A 27,392-nucleotide genomic window follows, 5' to 3' on the forward strand; every position below is an offset into this window, starting at 1 on the left:
TTAATCTAACTACCAATTTTTGTACTGTACTTTTCAGTATTATAACTGTTTACTTTTCCTCAACTTTTTATGACAATTTATAAAATATATTGCAAAGGTTATAACATTTTACAGTGAACATCTTCATATCAACCAAGTAGATTCTACCATTAATATTTTATTACACTGGATTTATTAAATCTACCCAAATGTCCACTCTTCATCCATTAAACAATCTTGTTTTGGATACATAGCAAGATAAATTGCAGACATCAGTACAGTTTTCCTGTATATTTTAGCATGTAAATCGTTGACTAGAACTCAATATTTGTTTACAGTTTTTTGTTGTTGTTTGGCCTTTAAATTTACATAAAATGTTTCAATTGTCGCTTTAATTTTTCCCTTTTATTTAACTTTTTATTTTGAAGTAATTTTATGCTTACAAAAATTTACAAAAATTGTACAGATATTTCACATAAACCTTTACCCAACTCTCCCAAGAATTAACATCTTACTTAACCATAGTAAAGTTATCAATACTAGCAAAAGAGCATTGATAAAATACCATAAATAATCTATATACTGTATTAAAATTGCACCAATTTCCAACTAATGTCCCTTTTTAATTTATGCTCCAATTCAGGATCACACATTGCATTTAGTCATGTGTCTGTTTTCTTACATAACCTTGACACTCCTGGAGTGCCCTGGTCAGTTATTTTGTAAAATATTCTTCAATTTGGTTTTGCCTGATGTTCCCTCATGATTAAATTCATATTTTCCTGCAAGAACAGCACAAACTTGCCTTTATAGGTGCAGCATATCTGGAGTGATATGATAGATTTCCATGGGGAAACTTGACACACACCAACTTTACTAAGTGGTCTTATCTTTTTGAAGGAGAATTCAGAAGAGGATATGTGGAGCTAATGTCTTAACTATACTTCCTGAAATTATAATTGTTTAGGTGGTTTTATCTCCAGGGTTCCATTTGACTTTTTTTTTTTTAACATGTGACTGACAGTTTAATTTGCCATCACATACACCCAACATTACTCTAACTTTGTAGTTCTGCTTCTATAAGCTTATTTCAGGAATCGCATAGAAACCATATTTTGTACTTAATGACTCAACTTTCCAGTACATGTACCTATATTTTGTAAGCTCCTGAAGATATATAGTATATATGTTTTATAACTTTTTGACCTCTCCTTGAAAATAATTTGTACACAGTGTGTACTGAATGAATGATTCTGAACGCTGAATGGCTACCTGACTAACAAGTTAAAAGTGGAAATACCAGCTTTAGAATCTGGTGAAAATATTTCGGTTTTCTAAAGAGCCCTCAAAAATATCTCTATAGGCTTCCAAAGCAAGGAACAAGGACTGTATAAGCTGTCATTCTGAATTCTTTTTATTATGTAATTTAGAAAACAAATGGACTTGTGTTCTAATTACACTTTTATATGGCTACTTACATTTTTTTATACCACTGTTTTTTCCTAAAATGCATTACGCAAAAAAGTTCTTAAACAGTTATCATAGAAAGTGGGAATAGAAATAAAATAAACCTAGTCAAATCAGCAAGATACAGTATTTTTGTGTCTTTATATTATCACACTTATTTTAGTTCAACATCTGTTGAATGACATCTCAGGCTATATTTTGGGATGTGTGACAATTTTTTTCACGAATTCTTTACTCACAACTCAGGATGTTTCCATTAATTGTGATTTGTAAAGGAAGCATTTAATTCAGGGCAGATGCTGAGCAGCATGAGTATGGAACTATGGCAGGTACAAAATGGCACATGAAATTCGCAAGTGGGCATGGATGGCCAGATGGTATTGGTATCTGAGAGATTTATTACACCAACTTGGCAATAAAACATGTGTGATCACTAATTTAACATACAAAACTGGTCCAGAAAAATGTTTATGTTAAACAAATTTCCTCTCCAAATATCAGGTGCAACATATTTTATACATAGTTTCATTTCCCTGTTGAGAGAACCAAACACAGAAAATTGAATCCCTCCTTTCCAACAAGAGTTCCATTCATTTAGGGCAAGTCATGCCTATATAAGAAACCTGAAGTTAAATATATGCATAATTCTCAAGATATTGCAGGCCAGTGAAACCAGAGAGTAGGTAAATCTAGATATGATTTTGCTTGATTTGTCTAAATTATTACCTTGGTCTCACACTTGATCTTGTTTACATACAACCTTTGTTTTCATATATCACATTAGCTAAAATGTTTGAAATTCCATATGAGGAAATGTAAACTTGGTTTTAGGTTACCAGAAGATTCTTTATGCTGCTCACTAAATCTTTTCTTAGGAAACCAATGTATATATATAACAATTCTCCAAACTGAATGAATAAGCAAGAATCTTCCTGGAATACCTTTTCTTGTTTTTGATTCCTAGCTAGCTACAACTCTTCCATTAAGTATCACCACAAATGTTATAATGTACATGAAAACTTCCTAATTTCCTCCACCATGGTTAGATGCTCCTTTCTCAGAGTTCCCTGGCAAGCGAATAATATCTCTGTTATAGGTCTCCTCTCAATCTCCCAAAAGGGCACAGTAGAGCTAATATAGCATTTAGTGTCAGGTGTAACCGGTTTCTAAGGTGTGCAACTATGGAAAGCTATTTTGTTATTTTGTTTCCTTATTTCATTCCTTAATTGGTAAAATAAGGATAATAATACCAACTCCATAAGAAGTTTAATTTTTTAAATTATGTTAGATAATATACATAAAGATCTAGTAAAACGTATAGAACACCATACATAGTATTTGTTGTTGTTATTGCTGTGTTGATACACATCCACACTCTTTTCTAAACATTTTTGATGGCAAAGACTGTAAGTTCATCTTCATATCACTGAACATGCTACACCCTATTTGAAACACACACTATGCACACACACATACTTGTGAGTAGGTGTGTGTGTGTGAGAGAGAGAGACAGTGTGTGTGTTTAGATTGAGTAAAAAAAAATAAAAAAACGGAAAACAAGTAATTTCAGGTGACATATGAAAGACACTCTTATAGTTCATGTTCTGAAGCTTCTTTTCAAACCAGCATTTGTCAAATAGCAGAATTTAAGAGCAAGATCATGGCCACAGAACATGTTACCAAATATCATATATTCTACATTGATCTGGGGAGTTAGATATAAAGACTAAGGTTAGGTTTATCTTTATAATTTCCTAAGGCAAACATACAAAGATCTTGATCAGGAATCAGGCAGCCATTGACAGGAAAATGAGTACATGTAATTATCTATACGAATTATAATTGGACCATTGTAAAAATAGACTTTGAATGAATTATAATTTGACCGTTTTAAAAATAGGCTTTTATTTCATTGAGTTTCTTGTGATGTCAAATAAGATTGTAGTTAATTATATTATACAACTGCAGTCCAACTATGAAACCATAAAAGCATGGTTTGTGTGGTCCAGATAGCCTGTCACAGACCAATGCATTTCAGTTTTCGGTAATAACGGAATGCTAAGGTGATTTTGCAGTGGTGAAAAAGACGAAATAAGTCATTCATTATCACCGATTCTAGTTACTATATGCCGTATTTTTTTCGCCAAGTACCTAACTAAAAAATGTAAATTTTTAAGCTACAATGAAGGTCTTTTGTACGACATTTGGATGTTCTGAAATACCTGCACTGTTTTCAGTTTTTATCCCAAAGAGTCTCAACTTTCAAAAATAGATTTTATGTTTCTTTATACAGATAAAATACTTGTGTGTGAAATTTGAATTTTGATGGCTGTAAATGGAGAGTATTTCAGGAAGATGGGATGTTTTATTTTATTTCTGATAAGTTATATATCTTTAAAAGTATTACCAACTCTGGAAAATTCTCATGGCACGTAAAAAACCCAAGTTATATAAAATGAATAAATTGCAATATAAAATAATGAATTATACTGTAACCACAAAATGAAAAAAAAATACGCCAAAATGTCAAAATCTATTAATTGCATACACAGTTCTAGACTCTGTTCTGAGCACCTTACATGCAAAATTTTGTTCAATCTTCAAAAAGAAACCTATGATATCACCATTTTTCAGAGGAGAAATACAAGTCATGGAGTGGCTAAATAACTTACCCAATGTCATGCAGCTGGATCCAAGTTTAAAATCCAATTTTGACTGCTAAGTCCATTTGCTTTGCCATTGCAATACAGGCTCCTGAAAAAGAAAATTGGGAGAGTCTACCAAAATGTTACCTTTCAGCCGATGTTCATGTGTAAAATAATTTAGCAAAATTTCTACACTGGGCATGAATTACTATCATCATAAAAATAAACTTTATTGTAATAACACCCTTCATGCAATTTAAAAATTAAGTATACTGTCAGAATGACCAATAGAACCTATCTTTATAAATTGCTTCTCACAGATGAGATGGGAAGCTATGGAGATTTAAAGACACATTAAATTAAAGTAGAATGCCTTATTGTCATAGCTATACTGATTTGTCTTCTGATTCTAAATGGTTAAAGGTAACTCATGATTGCAAAATTTATTCTGTTCTTTTGATTTTATGTCTAAAACAGGCTGATAATATCTGATCAACAAAATGAATAAAAGAGGTTAAACAATACCCAGTGAATTCTTTTGTGCTCATATGAACGTGCATCACACTATCAATACATATTATAATTGTATACTTGCTCTCTGTCAGCTTAAATTCACTGCATGCCTCCAGGAGACACCAATCAGTTCATACTAGTCAGTAACTACTATTATTATGTCTGATGAAATCACTGAGAAACTGCTTTAATACAGACAGGGCACAGGAAAACCGTGTCTGAAGTAGTGTTCAAATGTGCCCAAGCTAATCAGGACAGTTTCTCAGAGGAGGTAGCAACTGAACCTAAATTTGAGGGAGAGTTTACCAGATGAACACTCAAGTAAAGAACTTCCAGGCATAAATAAATATAAATGTGAAGCCTTGAGAAACAAGAAAGCATACGTTGTTCAAAAAAATACAATTACTATTCAAGGGTAAAGAGTGATGGAGCAAGTAGAGATGAGTCTGGATTAGTATTCACAAAGCAGATGAAGAATCCTGTTGTATGTCATGCAGAGAAATTTAAAACCTGTTCTGAAGACTATAGGGTGTAAATGAAGGATATTGATGAGGGAAGTGAAAAATAAGATACATAAGGAAGAGAGACCACTCTTGTGCACACTGAGGACTCTAAGGGAGCAGGTTGGTCTAGATACGAGGAAATTATTACCCTTGTCCAAAGAAAGTAGTGGATTATTTGGACTTAGCCAATGTCAATAGTGATGAGCAAGAGAGAGCAGTTTTGTTTTGTTTTGTTTTTGTATCATTCTAAAGCTATAATTTCAGGATTTAGAGATTAACTCAAAGTGAATGGAAAGTGAGTTGGGAAAATCTGGTAGGATTTCATTGTTTAATGAATATTGATGAGTAAATACAACATAACTAGATGAATCCAAAGATTTTTAGTAGGGAATAGGGAAGATATTTACATAAATAAGAAATAAATGAAAATGAGTAGGTATGGGGATAAAATAATAAGCTCAATGTTGGATCTTTTAAGCTAGAGGGATTCTTGGAATATCCAGGTAGAGACTGCTGGCAGATATTTGGATTTAGAGATCTGAAGGCAGGTTTGAGTTAGGTTGAGAGTCATTTCTACAAAAATGAGAGTACAAATGTTGGAGCCAAATGAAAACATGCTATGAAAAATACGTAAAGTGAGAGGAAATATGAGATGAAGACAAAAGCCTTTTATGAAATGGACAAAGAGAATCTGGCAGAAAAAGACAGAAACAACTGAGAGACAAAAAGTTTACTAGCCTGTTTTATTTATTTATTTATTTATTTATTTAATTTATTTCATAACATTGTTGTATTTTTTGAAGTTCCAGGTCATTTGTTATACAGAATGTCCCTCAATTAGGCTTGCTTGATTATTTCCTCATAATTAGATTCAGGTTCTTAATTTTGTTTTTACAGGAATATCTTATAGGTGATATTGTGTTATTTTCAGGGTATCACACCCTGAAACATGTGATGTTAATTTGTTTCATTGTTGGTGATGTTAAATTTCATCACTTAATTAAAGTGGTGTTTGCTTGATTGTTATATCATAAAAATATACAATTTCCCTTTGTAATGAATGATCAATCTCTGAGGTGATAACTTGAAGGTATGTAAATTGTCTGTTCAGTAATCTCCAGTTCAATATTTAGCTTCAATTCCTGATTCTTTCATAAACCAATTTTTACTATAGATTTTGTTAAATGGTGATTTTACAAATTATATTATTCCTTCCATATTTATTAGTTCATATTTCCTGTGAGAGAAATTTGAGCAGGATTTAAGCTAACTGGCAAGCAAACCTAGTATTGTCAACATTGTGGAAAATATATAACCATTAAAAAATTTTACCATAACACTCAGTCGTACTGTATATAAATTTCAAAATACAATCCATCCTTATTTTAGAAAGAGCGTTGTTTCTAAGTTTAAACTTAAGACATACAATTTCTTCTCTAGCACTACTTTAGTCAACTCTTGATTAAACTATACACATATAAAGGAAGATAAAACAAACATGATTTTTGAAACATAGGAAATACCTACTTTCCAGAGATGGTGTAAGAACTAATTAATTTACTTTAGTGAAGAGTGTTAAAAATGAGATATGACACAAGTGCTAAGAACTATTTCTATCATTTTTAGGCTGAAGACCAAAATTGGAAAGAATCTATCTTCTCCTACATACTTTCCTAGCCAATCAAAATATTTTTTCCTATCTCCATGGTAACAATCCCAAGGACCAAGTGGAATCAAATAATCAAAATATGATAACTTCATTGGACTAACAATATGTTGAAAAACACTCCTGTTGCCTATAACAACAAATGATTTTGTTATAGCCCATCAGTTACAAAAGACTGCATTAGACTGCCTAGAGGACTCCCAGAAAGAACTTTAAAGTAAATTCATAAGATTAGACTAAATTAAACAACTTGAAGAGTAATTGGAGTCCTATGAAGAAAAATTAAGCATAGTAACAGCAGATAGATTCTTTTGTTGCTTCTGTGCAGAGTTATATCTGGAGAACATTTTTCTTTTCCCCCATATGTTGGGATACAACTTTTTTTGAACAAGTTGACCTATGCAAATATTTTCAAGAATAATTATAGTCTGTAAAAGTTTAAATGGAAAGATAATTTCAAAGTTAGCTTATTCTCAGAGCCATGGTGCTAATTCTGTCTCTTACTTCTCCTCACCTAAATTATATTACAATCTTACTTCACATTCCAGTTTTTCTTTTTTTCTCTCTATTTACACCACTTGCAGGCTAATATTTTTGGAGCTATAACTCTCTCTGATCATTCTTTGCAACTCAAAAAAAGCCTAATTGCTAAATGTTCTATAATCTGACCACATTTTATTTTTTACTTCAGTTAGTTTCAATTCATTTCAATGTACTATATTAAAATCATTATTGCAACTATATATTTTCCCAGTGTGTTAGATCTTGATCTAAGAGAACTCTCCAGTAAAATTTGCATATGTTTAAATAAGGATTACAATACATGATGAACATATACATGTAATTATGTCACATGGGTTACAAGGAGATGAAATACTTATTTCCTTTGTGGAGACAAGTAATAAGTCAGATAGGAGGCTACTTATGAGTTGTGTGTTAAAAAATTAAAATATTTTTACCAAGCAAATGCGAAAGGAGGCAGGGACTGAAAATGGCCCTTGGCTGAAAAGCTGAAGGTATATGTGGTGGACTGGGAGGGGGGCGAAAATTGTGATAGTGGGTTAAATAGAATAGAATTCTGTTGCAGGTTTGGTTGACTACTGTGTTAGCAAGTTCAAACTGCTATTACAAAGTATCATAGACTGGGTGACTTATAAACAGAAATTTCTTTCTCCCACTTCTGGGACTATGTGCCAGCTTGACCGAGTTCTGGTGTGGACCCTCTTTGGGGTTGCAAAGTGCTTGTTACCCTCACTTCATGAAAAGAGAGCAAGAGAACCATCTGGGGTCCCTTTTATAATGACACTAACCCCATTCACGAGGGCTCTACCCTAATGATCTAATTATCTTCCCAAAGTCCCACCTCCTAATACCATTCATATTGGGGATTAGAATTTCAACATATGAATTTGGAGGAGGGACACAAACATTCAGTCCATAACAACTACAATATATATGTTCCATTGTAAGTCTTTGTGAAGTTGAGGAAGAAACAATGTAGGATGTTAGAAAAATAGGCAGTTCCAGAGTCATGATAGATTTTTCTTTTAGAGAATACTTTTCGATAATTCTTAGAACACGTCCAAACCTGAGTGCTTTCAAATACTCAAGTATAGAAGCATGTGCATGTGTGTGCATTACCGTGTGAGTGTTGTTTGCAGGGGTCAGGTGGTGAGTTGTGTTTAGTATTTGTTAAATTTGAGAAGTGTGAGTTTATCTAAAGAAAGTTGTATCTGGACTCTGAGATTTCTACTTAAATTGTCCAATACAAACTCCAGTTTACTATTAGACAAAGATGATGCATTTTTGAAACTTGATCCTTGCCTATTTTTTTTTTAACACATGTGCTGCAAGATATTTAGAGGGAGGGGATAATGTTAGGCTCATCTGTGGCCTAGCAGAGTAACTGAGACAGGGTAGGCTGTTAATTAATGTTTTCAAAAGAATGGCCGGGGAAAAAAGAAAGCACATATAAGTGCGAATATTTCTTGTAATGACATTTATTGCTTGTGATTTCCACCATCCTTTTGTCAGCACCCCACATTTATTCTGGGAGAGATATCTTCTCCATATTGGATGAAATCTGTTGTCACTGTCAGTCAGGGCACTGCACTCTTATAGACAATATAATCCCCTCCAAAGTTGTCCCTATTGACAATGCCAGAACCCCAAAATATGTCACCTCACATGGCAATGGTAGATATGATTAAGGATCTGATGATAGGAAAATTATCCTGAATTATTTGAATGGGACAATGTAGTCACACAAGAACTTAGAAACAGGTAAGAGGGTCAGAATCAGAAAAGATGATATCATGATGGAAGCATAGGTTGCAAAGACATGCTTCAAAGGTAGAGGTGGGGTCCACGAGCCAATGAATGCAGGTAGCCTCTAGAAACTAGAAAAGGCAGGGAAACAGTTCTCTCCTGGAGTCTACAGAAGGAACGCAGTTTTGTTGTCACCTTGATTATAACTCTGTAAGCTTCATTTCAAACTTCTGACCTCCAGAAGGTAATAAATTTGTCTTCTTTTAAGCCACTAGGTTTATGGTAATTTGTTACAGAAGCAATAAGCAACAAATAAAGCCCTCTGCCAGTCAATCAGTAGACCCACGGACCAAGCTAAAGCAAAAGGACACTTACTCCTTGAATAATTAACATGGTCGCTCAAGGATGACAAAAATTGGATCTGTGATAATACTCTGAAGAACGTATGTTACTTCTAGAGACATTACCAGCACTTTCCTATTTTCTGTTATCTTAATTTAGGTTTCTCCAAAAGCAGAGCTGAAATGAGAATTTGAATGACTGCATATAGCATGGATGAAGAAGCAAGATTAATCTCTGTCTCTGAATTAGGCATAGGAGTGGATGCTAGAGAAGTATGGAGAATACCTTAGACACTGGTGTGTCTGAAAGCTGGGACATTCATCCTCTGCAATTATTCCCTATTGGCTGAGGGCTGCCCCAGAGGCCATTCATTTCCCTGCCCACTTAGACTACACCTGCAGACAGAGCAGACTCCCAAGACTTCAGAGAAAACCCTGAGGCAGAAAAAGTGAAGACACTTGTGGAGTACTAGCTTCAGGCAGGACATTGTCATCACACAAAACTGTGACACAAATCACAGATTAGCCCAGGGGATGTAATGTGGGCCACCCAAAGCATTCAAGCTCCTGTCCTCTATAAACCTGGTTCTTGAGCTCTTTGTTCTTTCTGTGAACTGCCCCAATTCTCTTTTTGATTAGGCAAGTTGCAATCGGGTTTTTGGAGTTTGCAAACAAAAAGCCTAGGTGATATATGTTTCCTAAGTGATTCTTCCACGGTTCAGTCCATTCTTTTTCTAAATTATTTCAGTCTTAATCATGCTAAAGATCATTTATCCAAGAATTGTAACCATTATTTCTTGCATATTTAGCACGAATTTTCAATGCATTCCCCTCTGTTTATTTGATTCATGTGTATGAACCTTACATATGGGGAAGATGTCAAAAACAATGTAAAATATGTTTAAAATACAAAGTCATAAACGAGTATGACATTGCTTTGTAAAATTTCTGCCATGTATCACACTGAATATTAAAAAGAATCACACTGTATTCTCAATGCCAGATTGTGGTACTATATAAACTCTGAAGAGAATGCTCAGTTTTATAGTAATTTCTATTGCATAGATTCTTTTAATTTTGTTCTACTTAAACTCTTATTGACGCTAATGAAAAAGAACATTAAGCTTTCAACTATATGAACCATTTCGTGAAGTTACAAAAACCTGATTTGTGGAAATCCTGCCGTCAATTCTCAATGGCCTCCCTCTCCCAGCCTAGTGCAGTGTTGCTCTGCCACACCTCGGCATAGACAATGACAATTAAGTTGTCCTGGGCTGGCTGTGCAGTCTGATGCCAGGAGTGGGAAACTGTCAGATCGAATGATACTTTCCCACAGCGTGCCTGTCCTGGCATCACACACATGCTGTGCACCACTTTTCTTCTGCTTCTCACTGCTCACGGTTCAGATGATTCCACCTCAGAAAATCCTTTCTCTAAAGTACTGAATACTAATTAACCCTCTTTCTCCTCTCTTTGTCTCTTTCAATTCTTGCCTAATAAGCTATGGGAAACCTCCCTTCTGTTTCCTTCACATTCTCCTGGGTTTCATCATCTACCTTCACCATGTTTCTTTCTCTTCTTTCTCTTCTCCTCCTTCCTACTTCTTTACTTTCCTCTTTCCTTTCGTTATCTTTTTTATAGTCACTCTTTGTTTTCGCGTTCTCTATTCATCCATCTTTTCCTTTCTCCTTTCTCTCTTTATTAATTTTCCAGCTGAATAACTATCTCTATTGAAACTCTTAATCATGAGAGAAATATTAGTGATAAATTTCTTCAAGAAAAACCAAGCCATAAATTTAGAGATTATTCCATAAACAGGTACTTCCGTTAAGCTCTAAAGACTATTAAATTGTTCAACTCTTACCCTCCCCTTACCAAGCCCACACCCAAATAAAAATATTTTCTGAGTTTTCTACTCATGAGCTGGAAGTGTTTTTGGAAGGTGTTCAATCCCTCATTTTCAAAAGCAGTAACATTTTATAATTTAAATGAACTTAATTAATGGAATTATATGAAGCTTGCATATATTATTCTCTTTGCAATATGGATCCCTCCATATTGCTATTGTCTACAGATTTTGGTCACTCTGCCTCATTCCTTGAATTTGTTTTCTTCTGATTCAGTGTCTCATTCTCTAATGTTACTCCTGTCATTATTCTTGGTAATTCTTGGTGATTGCATTACTCACTAAGATGATTCCTCAATTACCCTGGCCATTCACTAACTTGAAGTCTTCCTCCTATGATTTTGTGCTCTACTCTACACCCCCTAATTTCCACAGTTATATCTGAGTCTTTGACATCCATAGTAACTGGAATCTCTTCATAATTTAATATTTAAGCATCGGAATCTTAATCTAACACCTCAAATATTTCCAGTTTGATATTTCCAGAATCCTAAATTCTATAATTATTTTACTCACCAGCACCTACAGTATATGGATCCTATCTCATTTTCTATGTCACTCAGCTTATGATGTCCTCAATTCCTTTTACATCCAGCTTAAAAGATTTCATGGCTTATTATTAAATTCAGTAATTTTTATGTATGTTCCAACTCCTTTTGTACTTTTCTCCCTTCATTTACCTCACCTGGGGAAAAAGAATTGCTCAGGTTAAATTTAGGTCTTTGTCTACTCTGTGCCAGTAGAAGCAGAGTTGGAGTTTGCTGGGGAGAAATCACAAACATGCTAACTGACCCCATTTAACATTTATGATGTCAAATTACAAGCTCACCCTAGTGTTGCCCAACAAGTCTACTGCATGCTCCTTGTCCATGTATTCACTCATTTCTCTCAACAAGAATTTTATACTTTTTTCTCTCTTCAACATTGTCTCGGGGGTAACACACTCAATAGTAACGCTGTTTTCTGTTTTACTGAGAAAAGGGAATCATTCAGAAGAACATGTCCACGTGGTCCCATTAATTCTGTCTACTAACCCACTTTCATCTGTATCCATAAGTCTTCCCTCTCTCCCACACCGTGAAAGACTATATTCATCTCCTCAAACCACACTCTTCATTCGAGCATCATGTGACCTAAATAGTGAGGGTCCTTGGTCTCATTACGTGACAGTAGAATCAAGTCTACCCTCTGATGGAGATCTTCCAATATTTTCCCATCTCAATCAAAATAAAGGCAAAATACCCCAATATTCCCAAGGGGCGCTGACCAGATCTGGTCCCCAGCTAGCAGTTTATATTTGTCTACCTGTAGCCACATTGTTTTTTTTTTTTTTCTTGCTATTCTTCTTCAGACTCACCAAACACGCTCCAAATTCCAGGCATATGTACTTGCTCTTCTCTCCAGTATATGGTTTCCTCCCTTGCACATTTACCATATTTTCTCAAATCTTTATAAAGATGCTCTTTTTCTGATTAACCATAAAACATTAAGTCCACCATCTAATTCACTCTTACTTTGCTTTACTTTTCTATAAAGTATAAACATTTAAGATTTTAATTTATTTATTGTTTTTCCCCTCCCCCCTACTGCCATTACACCTAACATACTAGAATGTAAGCCATGCAAGGGCTGGTGTCTGCCTAACGCATTAACTACCATATCTCCAATGCCTAGAACCATACTAAGATTTTAACAAAAGTGTTTTGAATGACTGAATAAATGAATGGATAAGTGAGTTGTTATAAAACCTAAGTGAAGTTCCTCAAAATGTTTTACTAGATTAGTTATTTCAAATTACTAAAGGTGCTTAATTTAAATGCATATTTCTGTGCATAATCTTAATTAAATCTTAATCACCAGAGTTGAGATTCAATGATTTGTTACTTTAAAAAAAATTTTTTTATAGTTGTGGAAGATTTATAGTCAATTAAGCTTTAGGAAACACTGGTCTACAGGATTAAATCCAATTCTCATAGCCTAATAAACTGTTCCTCCTGATCTAACCCTTGCTAACTCTTTTGCCAGCCTTATCGCCAGTGATTTACCCATATATGCTATGTTCTCCAAGCACTCTGATCTGCTAGGTTGAAAATCCAACTGACTTTATTATTTGTGATGGTTTCATCCACCTTTTTTACCTGCACAAGCCCTAGTGTGTACTTGACTCTTCCCCCAATGATAGTGCAGAGAAAATAATGTAAATAGGGAAGCTTTTATGTATCATGTGTGATATCATTTGAGAATCAGTATGAAGGGGGCCATTCAGGGACGTTTGAGTGGGATTAAGCATTTGTATAAAGACTGTGTATGCTACAAATCAATCAAATTGCACATTAAGCTGTGAGCACTTGTGTCAGCAGTCACACTGTGAGATTTACATCAGTCAGATTTTTAGATATAAATATTTATCTTTGATCATTTTAAAGAATAAAATAATTTTTTGAAAGGATTTATGGTAGTTTAGAGCATCAGTGGGAGTGGTGAAGAACCAGGCTTGGGAAATTAGGCAGATGTAGACCATGGCTGGGAAGGTAACCTTCCAGCACAAATCAGCCCAGGGAGAACCATCTGGTGAGAACCACCATTGCCACTGCTGGATACCACATACCATAGCTTGTACTCTAGATGCTGCCAGTACTTGAGAGCACCATTTGCAAGGAACTCTTGATAACTTAATAGTAATACCACTTCCACAGCTACCACTACAATGAATTGTCCACCATCCTTATTATTGTGTCACTAGCTATTGAATAAACATGCTAGGTCGCAGTGTCTTATTGGCTCAGTCGTGTCATGTGCTTGCACCAAACATGAAGATTTGGCTGAACGAGCTACTATCATGAGAGATGAAGTCTGCTTCTCAAAAAGATTCATACAGTGGGGAAATTTCCAAATAAGTTATTTTGATGCTGAGTGGCCAATCATATGACAAGTGTCCAATTCCAATACAATTAAGAAAATTGTTTCCAATCACAATTTTCTTCCAATGATTGAAGTGTGGCAGATATGCCAGTATCTCGCTATGAGAAAGGTTAAGACCTCACTGGCTCCTCTCTGAGCTTTATTAAGAAGGTAGTTCCTGGGCTTCCCTGGTGGCGCAGTGGTTGAGAATCTGCCTGCTAATGCAGGGGACACGGGTTCGAGCCCTGGTCTGGGAAGATCCCACATGCCGCGGAGCAACTAGGCCTGACTACTGAGTCTGCACGTCTGGAGCCTGTGCTCCGCAACAAGAGAGGCCGCGATAGTGAAGAGGCCCGTGCACCGCGATGAAGAGTGGCCCCCGCTTGCCGCAACTAGAGAAAGCCCTCGCACAGAAACAAAGACCCAACACAGCCAAAAATAAATATAAAAATAAATAAATAAATAAAAGATTACTATAAAAAAAAAAAAAAGAAGGTAGTTCCTTAGTTTTGGTGAACCTTTAGCATAAACATCATGAACAGTATTCTATAACATAGTTGTCTGCCAGCATGTACATTTGCCCTTACTGTCCCCTCTATCTTCCACTGTTCTTGGAAAGTATCTGGCATTGACTTCTCATTCCTTCTTCTAATACCACTTTAGACTTTCTCTCCTTTCCGAAGTCATTTTTAATGCGTAGAAGCCAACTAGCTTCACCCTCTAGAGGTGTATCTCCCCCTAGAGTACCCACACCTTGAAAACAGTGATGCCTATCTATCTCTTTTTTATTTGTATCCTCAGCACTTCACACTAAGTCTAAAACAGAAGGAGGGGTTCTATATATGCCTTTCGCATAACTGAGTAGAATTTGAAAGGAAATCATATTCCGTTGGGTTGTTGTTCTTGGTCTATATTTGGTACTGACTAAGAAAACACAATTATCAGGAGTGAGAGAGGGAGAACCTCTTACACAAAATAATTAAGTTAGTATTTTCATGGGAGGTAGGTCAAGTATATTCCAAATTCTCCATTGCCTGATTAAATTTTATTGCTCTGCTTTTTTCTGGGTGTTTGAACTAAAATACTAGAGGGAAAATATCTATGGAAATAACTCAAATATAATTATTTGTCAGTGACTCTTCACTTAGAATTATTTTTCTATTGATTTACTGTATGTTACACTGAGAAGAGAAAGTTTGCCATGAGACAGTACATCATGCTGGTTATTGATCTTCTGTGATGTACTGTTTCACCCACTCATAGTGCTCATTTATGAAGAGTGCATTTCTACCATCAGCGACACTTTTGTGCTAAATTTCTAAAGCTTCATGAGTCTTCTAAAAATCTCTTCCTTCAATGAACATATATTATGACTACACAGATGTGACTCTTGATGGAATTTCCAGAAGCTGAACTTCAGAAATACAGCTAGTACTCAAGCAATAAAAACATAAAAATTTAGAATGAAGTTGAAGAATAATGAATTTTGCAGGCTGTTTATTCTCTCTAATGTATTCAGACCATGCTTGATCATCCCTTTAAAACTAGTATGAATGTCTCTTAAAATAAAATTAGTCTGCATTTTAACTATAACTGATGCTTGTTTACAGCTTCTCCACAACTATCTTACATTTAGACACACATTTTCATTAAATAAAAGTAATTTAATACCAACATTGTGCCCTACAATTAGTAGGTGATTATAAATATTGTTTTCTCTTGATTTAAACTAAATACTAAGTCACAAATCAGACAGATTTTACAAGGGACATATTTTCCCCTCCAGTTTAAAATGAACAATATCAACAAATTTAGATTAGGGATATTTGGGGAAAAAACTGTTTCTAGAAAAGTATACACACCAGAAATTAGTATCTACTTGCCTATTAAATGTTTTGATATGGTACACTACACTTTATTAGTTTATTCTAGCACCTTTTCCTTAGTAAAACACTTTTTATCCTTCCATTTTAAGTTCTTAGTAATAAAAATATATAAATTACGATAGGGCAGTAAATATCATGTTCTTTTCCACACACTGCCCTATTACTCTATAAACAGATAACTTTTCCAAATGAATCACTTCTTTTTTGGTCTCAAAATTCTTTTCTTTGAAAGAGTATAGAAAACCATGTAATCAGTCATTCTCCTGACTGTGGCATTCATGATCACCACAACTCAAATATGCAGGGCATGCAGCACGGGCAAATCAGCTCTTTCTGTGTGATTTTTTCTTATATACTAAAACTAAATTAAATTTAAAAGTTTAAAGCACAAGTTCATTACCTCATTATTTTTCCAAAGCTTATGTAAGTTTTTCTTATTATAAAGTAGATAAAGAGACTTGGCCATAATCTATTTTCCAACTTTAGGGTTCCACATAGTATGTTACATTGTATACAATAGTGGGGAGGGGGGATTGCAACAGGACATATGAATCACAATATTAAACAGATAATACTATCAGCTAGATTTAAACCTAAGTTATTCGTCTGAAAGTCAGCTGGTGACAACAAAAATATGGGAGGCCATATATGCTATAAAACATGGCTAATAAAATACACTGAAGTATTAACAGTAATAGAATCTGTTAGCATGAGTCATTTTATATAAAGAGGTATATATCTTTATTTGAACACAGGAAATTTTAATTGCTAATTAACATACAGATTCTTTAAATAATGGAAGATTTGACTTTAAATTCTAAATTAAATTAATTGGTGATTTGTGGAAAAATTAGAAAAAATAAACTTTGCTAAATATTTTAGAATTCATTGTTAACTTTTACATGTCATAAACCAAAATAAGCTGTAAAATCATAAAAATTAACGTGTAAAGCTGATATCATAAAGTAATGATTTAATATCAATATTAAGAAAGTCTTTCTAAACATTTATGAAAAGGATAGATTCTTAAGAATGGAGTATAGGGGACTTCCCTGGTGGTGCAGTGGTTAAGAATCCACCTGCCAATACAGGGGACATGGGTGTGAGCCCTAGTCCGGGAAAATCCCACATGTTGCAGAGCAACTAAGCCTGTGTGCCACAACTACTGAGCCTGTGTGCCACGACTACTGAAGCCCGCGCACATAGAGCCTGTGCTCTGCAAAAAGAGAAGCCACTGCAATGAGAAGCCTACACACCACAACAAAGAGTAGCCCCGACTCGCTGCAACTAGAGAAAGCCCGTGTGCTGCAACAAAGACCCAAAGCAGCCAAAAACAAAAAGTAAATAAATAAATTTATTTAAAAAAAAAAGAATGAACTATAGCTCATATCTAAACTATTTCCAAAAGATTGTCCTAAAAATGGAACAAATATGACAATTTGGAGGAAAAATATTTAGTAGAAATGGCAAATAAATGAACATAAACGTCTCAGAAAAAATTAAAATTAAATACATATATATATATATATATATATATACACATGCACATACACATGGAAATACAAGTCAGGACATTAAAATAACATAATCAGTCAAATTTAAACTTAAGTTGTACTCCTGAAAGTCAATGAGTACAACCAAAATGTGGGATAAATTGTTTACTGAGTGAAATGGCTGGCTAATAAAATCTACTGAGATTAAAATGATTTATTGACACTGGAATAAATGAATGTGTATGTATACACATAAATGTCTCTATATATACATACACAAACATATTGTGTCTCTCTACATATATGCATAGATACACATATGTACATATATCAGTGTTTATTCATGTATATGTATGAATATATAAATATGACACTATGTGTGTGTGTATTTATACTCACATACAAACGTTCCATAAAAAGAAAATAGCTAATAAAAATGTTTAAAATTAGATTGTGGTGATGGTTGCATAACTCCATGCATATGCTAAAAACCAATGATTTGGTTTGATAAATAAATGAATTGTATGATACATGAATTAGATCTCAAATTGTTTTTAAAAAGAAAGAAAGAAAAAAGGAAAGTTCTGGACCATCACTTCTTGAAATTTCACAAAAAATGAAGTTTTAACTTGTTTTTCTATAAACCCTAAAGGCAAATAAAAATAATTTACAATAAATTATTGGGATCTGGAAAGCAGGTCGACAATACCAAATTATTCAGTGAAGCTAAGGATGTTGAATCTGAGTTAGCAAAGAGGAAAGCCAAAAAGTAAACTGATTTACCTATGGAACCTTCAGGAAGTAGAAGAATTGGGATACCCTGAAAAGTCAGAGAAGTTGTCTGAAATTTAAATAAATGTTTTGGAGTTTAAGAATACCCAGATCTCCTCCCCAGTTCAACACTGTTGGGGAGTTGTTCCACCTATGTTCCTGGAGATAAATGGAAACTTTTTCAAATAAAGGAAATCTGGACTAGTGGCCAAAAGGGGTAGCTCACTAGAATGTATTCAGACTTCTGACCAATCTTCTTCTCATTCTCACGTCCCAGAACAGAGATGATTTCACAGAAGCTGTCATTAAGATTCTGAGGAATCTTAAATAAATTACCTCTAAGAAAGAAGAATGATATATACATCTCTCAGAGAATTAAAATAAAGACTTCGTAGAATTAAGATTATAGCACAACTGAAAAATAAATCAGCAGATAAGTGAGAAGATATAATTGAGGGAAGACTAACTGAAAATAGAGCACAAACAGAAAAAGAAGTACAAAATATAACATAAAATACTATTTAAAACAAATTTAGAGGATTAGCTCTGGAATTCCAATATCTGAATATTAGGAATATATCCAAAGCAAATTGTGTTATGAAATTTAAGAACAGTGCAGACCAAAAGAACATCTTCAAAGCTCCAGAGAAATGTATGACAAAATAAAGCAAGACAAGAAACAAGTATCAGAATGGCATCTGCCTTCTAATTAATAACAACGGAAATGAGGAAAGACAATGTTTTCATTCTTTAACACGTGCAATCTGTCACCCCTGTGACTAATGAAAAATCAGATGATTGGTACCCTGTACATGCTAAATATCTTTTTCTGACATCATTCTTTTAGAGTAGATAACTTTTGACAATGTTGATCATCTCCTTCTTACAATTCTTATTTCTTATCTACCTCTTCCTGAATACCTATATCGGTTAGGACAGACTAAGTTGTGCTGCAGTAACAACTCCAATATCTTACTGTGTTACAACAACACAGATTTATTTCTACTTTTGCTATATGTCCATCTGGTCCAGTTGTAGGTCTTTCTGATGTGAGTCTCATTTAGGAACTAGAGTTGGTAGAGCATCATTCACCTGGAACAGGGAAAGTGGAAGAGCATATGCTGGTTCTTGAAGCTTCCACTCAAGGCCACTACATGTCACTTCTACACAAAATCCATAGGCCAAAGGAAGTCATGTCTGTGTTCAACAAAGCTAGGGTGTATAATCCTCTTTCTTGGAGGAGCTCTGAATTCTTATGAAAGGTGAAAGTGTGTACCAGATCCACATTTCTACTCTTGATAAAAAGCTCTATTTCTATTCACTTATGTTGTCTTAAACTTAGCACATAAAAAATTTAACATTTGAACTCCATCGTTAAAACAAGGCCCATTTCTATCTTCATTATTTGTTAATGGCGCATTCTTTTAATCACCCACACAGACTTGCAGCCATTTTTTTTTTTTTTTTCACTTTTCTCAATTTCGGACCAAAGTATTACTCCATTTTTTTCTAATCCTAAAATCACCATCATCTTCTTTATCATTATAACTATTAAAATAACAAGAACAAATTTTTTTTTAAATGAAGGGGAGTTTCATGTTTTATTTTCTATGCGCCAGTTATTCGATTTTTTAAACATTTTCTAAAACATCTTATATGATCATTGCAAAAACTAAAGCAGATACTATTATAATTCCCTTGTTACACAGGATGAACTGATTCATTTCTCCATTTATGGTGCAACCACAAAGTTGAGTTCATCTTCTGGCTTCTTTTCTGGACTCTTTTTTTTTTTTTTAATTTTTTTTTTTTTTTATAGCTACTTTATTTATTTATTTATTTATTTATTTTTGGCTGTGTTGGGTCTTCGGTTCGTGCGAGGGCTTTCTCTAGTTGCGGCAAGTGGGGACCACTGTTCATCGCGGTGCGGGGACCGCTCTTCATCGCGGTGCGCGGGCCTTTCACTATCGCGGCCCCTCCTGTTGCGGGGCACAGGCTCCAGACGCGCAGGCTCAGTAGTTGTGGCTCACGGGCCCAGCTGCTCCGTGGCATGTGGGATCTTCCCAGACCAGGGCTCGAACCCGTGTCCCCTGCATTAGCAGGCAGATTCTCAACCACTGCGCCACCAGGGAAGCCCTTTTCTGGACTCTTGAAAGCTGCCTAACAGCTTTCATACTTCTCAGGTGAACAAATGAATTCTAAAAATCACTGCCATATTAAATCTCCAAAATTATACTTTTTTCCTAATATTATATCCTACTTGAAATCCTTCATTGACTCTCCATCTCTACCTGTATTAGACATAATTTTACCTGTACCAGATTTAAGAGCCTCCCTAACTTCCTCTTCACTAAAATATTACCACACCTCAATTTATGCAAACTAGCCTAAATGTTCTTTTCTAAACACATTTCCTGTATTCTGAACATTGCTTAAATTTTTCTTCACTTAGAACATCTTTTATTCATTGCTTCTGAAGCCTCATTCATTGGAAATGGTTGTAACTGAAAGTTATGGTGAATAAAATGAGAACAAAATAGTATATTATGATAGTATCTTATGTACCACCCAAGATTTATTTTAAAGTTTTATACACATTCATGGTATGAACCATTGTGCATTATTTTATTCTCTTATTTACAGTTTTTTCCCAGAATTTTACTACCATGATGACTTTCTTATATTTTAGGGAAAAAAAAATAAGACATAATCAAAATGCTATTTATTTTTTAAGTTCTCCTGTAATAACCAACTTTCAGACCACTCAATTCACTATGATAATCTTAGAAAATAAATGATATTCTTTCCTCTTTTCTATTATTTAAATATTTTTCTAATTTCCTAGAAGGGATCTCAAGATCCTTGACGAAACGGGATGTCTTGCCTTTCTATTTAAGCCTTCTCTGTCTTATAACATAAGGTCTTATGTAAAGAAGTCAGTCACAAAACTTTTTGGAATATAACCTTAAATAATTGAATAAAATACAGTCAATTAATGTGTAGGAAATGGTGAGATGATTAATTTTTTAAGGACAAAACAAAGAAAAATTTCTTTTTAAAGTGGAATTTTGATTAGAATGGAGGGTAATAGGGAATAAAGTTTAAAATGACAGTGTTATATGTTGAAACAACAAGAGGAGTTAAGTGATAATTAGTCAAAAGTTAAAATTATTTATTTATTTTTAATTAATTTATTTTATTTATTTATTTTTGGCTGCATTGGGTCTTCATTACTGTGTGCGGGCTTTCTCTAATTGCGGCGAGCTGGGGTTACTCTTTGTTGCAGTGCGAGGGCTTCTCATTGTGGTGGCTTCTCTTGTGGAGCACGGGCTCTAGGCACGTGGGCTTCAGTAGTTGTGTCACACAGGCTCAGTAGTTGTGGCTCACGGGTTCTAGAGCGCAGGCTCTGTAGTTGTGGCGCATGGGTTTAGTTGCTCAGTGGCATGTGAGATCTTCCCGGACCAGGGCTCAAACCTGTGTCCCCTGCCTTGGCAGGCAGATTCTTAACCACTGCACCACCAGGGAAGCCCAAAAGTTAAAATTATTTAAATAGAGACATAGAATTATTCAAATGAAAACTAAGGCATTCTTTTAAGACCACTTCAAATAAGTGAGATACCCCATGTGGCAGTACTTTTAATGTGAACTTTTCCTTATAATTGAGAAAGATTTGTTCATTTGAAGGAAATAAAAAAGAAAAATAAGCAGAGTTGAAAGATTTTATAGAGCATCATGAAATAAATGTCAGAAACAGTGATTCACATACACTTCCCATATGCTAATTTACATATGAGTAGTATGTGTTGCATATATCAAATTTTGTGGCATTTATTTCAGGAAGCATTGTAAAACTTTCAACTCTGCTTATAGCATTCACTTTGAATTTTATCTCAATGATGGTGTCATTGTTGAATGGAGAAATAGCACAGAAATTGCAGCATATATTTTCTGTTCCTATCGTAGTGTGATTACATGAAGTTGTTTATTCCTGCATAGTGAGTGACATTATCCCTTGTCAGTTGCATATCAAATATGATGACATTGAAACAAATGAAACATAAATATGTATAATGTTTCCTGTTACTTCATCAAATCTCAAGGTACATTTGCAAAAAAATGAAATTAAAATACTGATGGGAGAAGGTTCCCTCTGTATTGTAGTATACTAAATGAGAAAAAAAAAAAAAAAGACACCACACATTTAAGCCATTTTCTGAATAGCTTCTATCAAAGTTATTTAATAATGTAAATATTTTATATATCTCTATGTGTTAAAATATAAACATTTCCTAGTGAACTTCATAAAATAAGACAATTAAAGAAAATTTTTTGCATTGTTTCATGAAAAGAATCCATGTTGAAGTCATAAGAAAAGGCAAACACCACAAAGCATTTAATCTTTAGTAACTTATTTTTATAAAATGGCCTAAAACTCAATTTTAGGAATTAATCCCCCTACCTGCCAAAGACAGCAGAGTAGAAATTAATCAAACATTTTTTATTAGTTAAGTTCTTTTATGACAATTTTCATCTCAGTTGAAAATAAAAGTAGTTTTCGGGCTATATGCCATAGGAAAATCAGAGTTTATAACAAAAATCCTACAGCTGGAATAACTTCTGTTTTGGTGACAAGACCAGAAATCTATAATTACCTAAATGCTTTATATTTATGCCTTCTAAGCTACTTGCTCATTTTTGCTTTCTTTGAGCATAATACAGTATCCTGATTCAAAAGAAAAGATATTTGGTGCTATTCAGGGATTAGTAGAGGTTTAAATGTTAATACTCTGAAACACTATTTCTTCTGAAGAATTCTCATTTAAATTCTTACAGGGGCCCTCAGAGCATATGCTGTGCTTAAAAAGGGCATTTGTGGAAAACATTCTATCTTGGGAATGCAAAACGCAATACACTACAATAATCTTTGAACATTACAGCACTCTGCCTTTTAAAGTGTTCTGAATACAGCAAACTCAGTAAATACAGCTTAATGGATATAGTTTACTTAAGCAAATATTTACCAGAGGTAAAATTGTGATTTTATTTTTCCTTAATTGTTTACATGTATAAAATAAAATATAATTTTATTATTGGTAAAAGGAGAGATCCACTTTCTTCACATTAATATACAGGGTAAGAAATTTCAAATAAGATTCATTTTAAGCAGATTGAAGTGCTCTCTCTCTCTCTTGCTGTTTCTCTCTTTCTCTTTCTCTTTCTCCCTTTCTCCATTCCTGCCACCCTCCCTCCTTCCTTTCCTCCCTCTCTTTAGTCCCCTGCCTTCTTTCCTTCCCACTCCTTCCTTTCTTTTTCTTCCATTCTGTTTTGTTTTCATGCTTGATTATTATAAACAGAGGCATAGAACTTTAATTCAACAGAAACTCTATAAGAGACATGTTTATTGTACATCAATTTTTTAAAAAAGGAAGATAACCACATGACTCTTTAATTTTCACTTAAATCTTGTTTATAATTCTCTGAAAATGTGTTATAATTTTCTATTGTTCTATGTTCCTTAGAAAATAAAAATTCAGAGAGAAAATAAGTTTTCTCAGCTCTCCCATAGTTCATTTCAGAATCTGGTTTTTGCTCTGTTCTGAGATTAATACATTTTCAAAACAGCACACCAGGCCATAGCTAGTTTGAGGCCAATCTTTGGGAGTCTACTGATTCCTGGATGAGCGACTGAAACCTTAGGATGCTTGCCTTTGCCTCTAATTATATGCCAAATTGTGTGCACCAACTCATTTCCAGATAACCCATGGGGCTGCAGGAGCTCCTGTGTTTCTCTAGACCCCAAATTATGTTATGTTGGTTGGTCAATTCCAGTTCGGCCTATAACAGACATGTCACGTCATTTTAGATTTTAAAATTATATTTTTTACAATTTCTTTAGTTTATAAATAAGGACAGTGAAATCCAGTGTGCTTAAAATACACATGCAAGGTCACAAATCTGGTTAAAGTTTAGCTTAATATAAAATTCCCTGACTCTTAATCCAGTGCATTTTCTTATCTGTACTCTTTTTTTTTTTTTTTAACATCTTTATTGGAGTACAATTGCTTTACAATGGTGTGTTAGTTTCTGCTTTAAAACAAAGTGAATCAGCTATACATATATATATATCCCCATATCTCCTCCCTCTTGCGTCTCCCTCCCACCCTCCCTATCCCACCCCTCTAGGTAGTCACAAAGCACCAAGCTGATCTCCCTGTGTTGCTTCCCACTAGCTATCTATTTTACATTTGGTAGTTTATATAAGTCCATGCCACTCTCTCACTTTGTCCCAGCTTACCCTTCCAACTCCCCTTGTCCTCAAGTCCATTCTCTACATCTGCGTCTTTTTTCCTGTCCTGCTCCTATGTTCTTCATAACCATTTTATTTTTTGGTTTTTTTTAGATTCCATTTATATGTGTTAACATACGGTGTCTGTTTTTGTCTTTCTGACTTACTTCACTCTGTATGACAGAATCTAGGTTCATCCACCTCTCTACAAATAACTCAATTTCGTTTCTTTTTATGGCTGAGTAATATTCCATTGTATATATGTGCCTCTGAAAATCTTTTCTAGTTTTAACATAAATGTAGAAACGAAGGATGGTCCATGTAAGCCAGTAACACTCAACTTTATACTGAAAACATTCTCTCCTGGAAAAGCATAAATTTTAATAACCCCAGGGACAGGGTCTTTGAGTGACTGCTCACCCACCATGGATAGCTGAGCAAGGCTCAGGAGATCCATGAACTGTCAAATAAAGTAACCACCTCTTTGGCCATCTATAATGGCAGTTATAAGTTATAAAATGATGTTTAGGAGAACCAGCATGTGGCAATTTATTAATAGAAACTGATGTGTGTCCCTTACCAATATAAAAAAATAGTTTTATTTTCTTCTACTTTTTTTCTCTGCACACCACTCTCAAAGATAAGCACATTATTATCTTTTATCAGTACAAAATCTCCTTGTCCTAATATTGTTGAGGCTCATTTTTCCATTGGGTCTAACAAATATGCCTTTCAAGTTATCAGGGGAAGGAGAGATATACCTTTTAACTTACTCTGCCTGTATATGTGGCCCATGAGGAAATGACTTGATTGAATATTCTGAATTATAATGTGGCTACTGAGCAGCCTTGGCAGAAACATGCAACATAGAAGTAAAATTTATCTGTTAATAAAACTCAAATTTTCAAAATAAATAATTTGAGCTACCCTTGAATTCCCTTACCCAAACTGGAATAATGACAGTGTTACCAATAGCATCAAAATTACTAGCAACAGAGAAAAAAGAGCAGAGTAAACCAAGGTTAACGTATGAAAGAACTCTTTGCCCTTGCTCACCATTTAAGCTTTTTGACACGCTATGAAAAGGTAGTCAATACATTGAGACATTGGTACCAACCCCAAGAGGTGAGACAATCTCACTTTCAGAGTAATGCCTGGTGAACAAACAATGTTCCAAAGGTCAGTGTAACAATGAAATATGAATGTTGTCAGCAGAGAGCATGAAGACAACAGGTTGACACTGATGAAGAGCAAATGTTATTATGTCACTGAAACCTTGACAAGAGATTGTCTAACTAAAATACATGACCAGCTTGAGCTACTTTTTTTTTTTTTTTTTTAATTTTATTTATTTATTTATTTATGGCTGTGTTGGGTCTTCGTTTCTGTGCGAGGGCTTTCTCCGGTTGCGGCAAGTGGGGGCCACTCTTCATCGCGGTGCGCGGGCCTCTCACTATCGCGGCCTCTCTGGCTGCGGAGCACAGGCTCCAGATGCGCAGGCTCAGCAATTGTGGCTCACGGGCCCAGTCGCTCCGCGGCATGTGGGATCTTCCCAGACCAGGGCTCGAACCCGCGTCCCCTGCATTGGCAGGCAGACTCTCAACCACTGCGCCACCAGGGAAGCCCCTGAGCTACTTTTTAAATTTTTTCTGTTGTAGTGTTTCTCACCCACATTTATAAATCAAACGTAATCAGAACATAAGAGTGTAATGATCTAAAATACAGTAACAATAGTGAATCTGATTGTCCCAAATCAAGGTAATTTGCTGTGAATTGCTGGGTTTTTTTAGGAGCTGTGGATAAAAAATTCTTGCATTTGCAACACCTGATGTTGGGCATTATAAAATTTCCGGCAGAGTGCCTTGCACACAACAGGGGCTCAAAACTATAAAAATTTAGGGAACAAATAAATACTGATATTGAACCTGTGCTCTGACTCTAAGTACTTATACCACCAAATTTATCTTCAATTCTATATTAACACTCCACTTCTGGACAAGTTGTCTATTGATACTTTCCCAAACTTTTATTTTTCTTACCTTTGTAATTCGGTTCTCTTCAAAGCACCCAATTCTCTTCTGTGTTCTGCCTACCTCAATTATACTTTTTTTTTTTTTTTTTCAAAATTCAGCTCACCAAAATTATCCATTAAAATTCCCCTGTCTCTTCAAACCTGGATGCCAGAATAGTGCTTCTCAATCAGCTTCTCCTGGAATGAACACATCTTATGAAACACTTACCCTTCAAATGTGAATCACAGTTTATATTATTTGGGTCCTTTAATGATTTGTTTTTTATTGGTAAGATGATATGTATGGTATGTACACAATGAGCTTTATTAGTAAATACTAACCATTCTTTAGACACCTAGGCTTTGGAATTCTTTGTGCCAGAGGAACATGCAAAGGGAAGACAAGACCATTGCAGAGACTGCCTGTGGTCACCTGATAAGTAGAAGCTTTAATTTGCCTGCTTTAATTTTATCATTATCAAATGATAATGTCTCATTTGATATTCTGATCATGGGACCTTGATAAGTAGGTCTGCTATAAGAATATTGGTGTCAGGAGTTCTTAATTCAATACAAATAATACAAATTAGAGAGAAAGAGAAACATAGTACTGGTGCTTAAAATTATAGCATCTGTTACCATCTGTTGCAATTTATTTGATATTTGATCACATTCTGTTACTGATGTCTCCTTTGCTACATTTGTGGTTGTCTCACAGATTTCTAGAAGAAATTTTGGAAGAAAACTGAGAAATAA

The sequence above is a fragment of the Balaenoptera musculus genome, chromosome 5, assembly GCF_009873245.2.
Source record: "Balaenoptera musculus isolate JJ_BM4_2016_0621 chromosome 5, mBalMus1.pri.v3, whole genome shotgun sequence".
Lineage (NCBI taxonomy): Eukaryota > Metazoa > Chordata > Mammalia > Artiodactyla > Balaenopteridae > Balaenoptera > Balaenoptera musculus.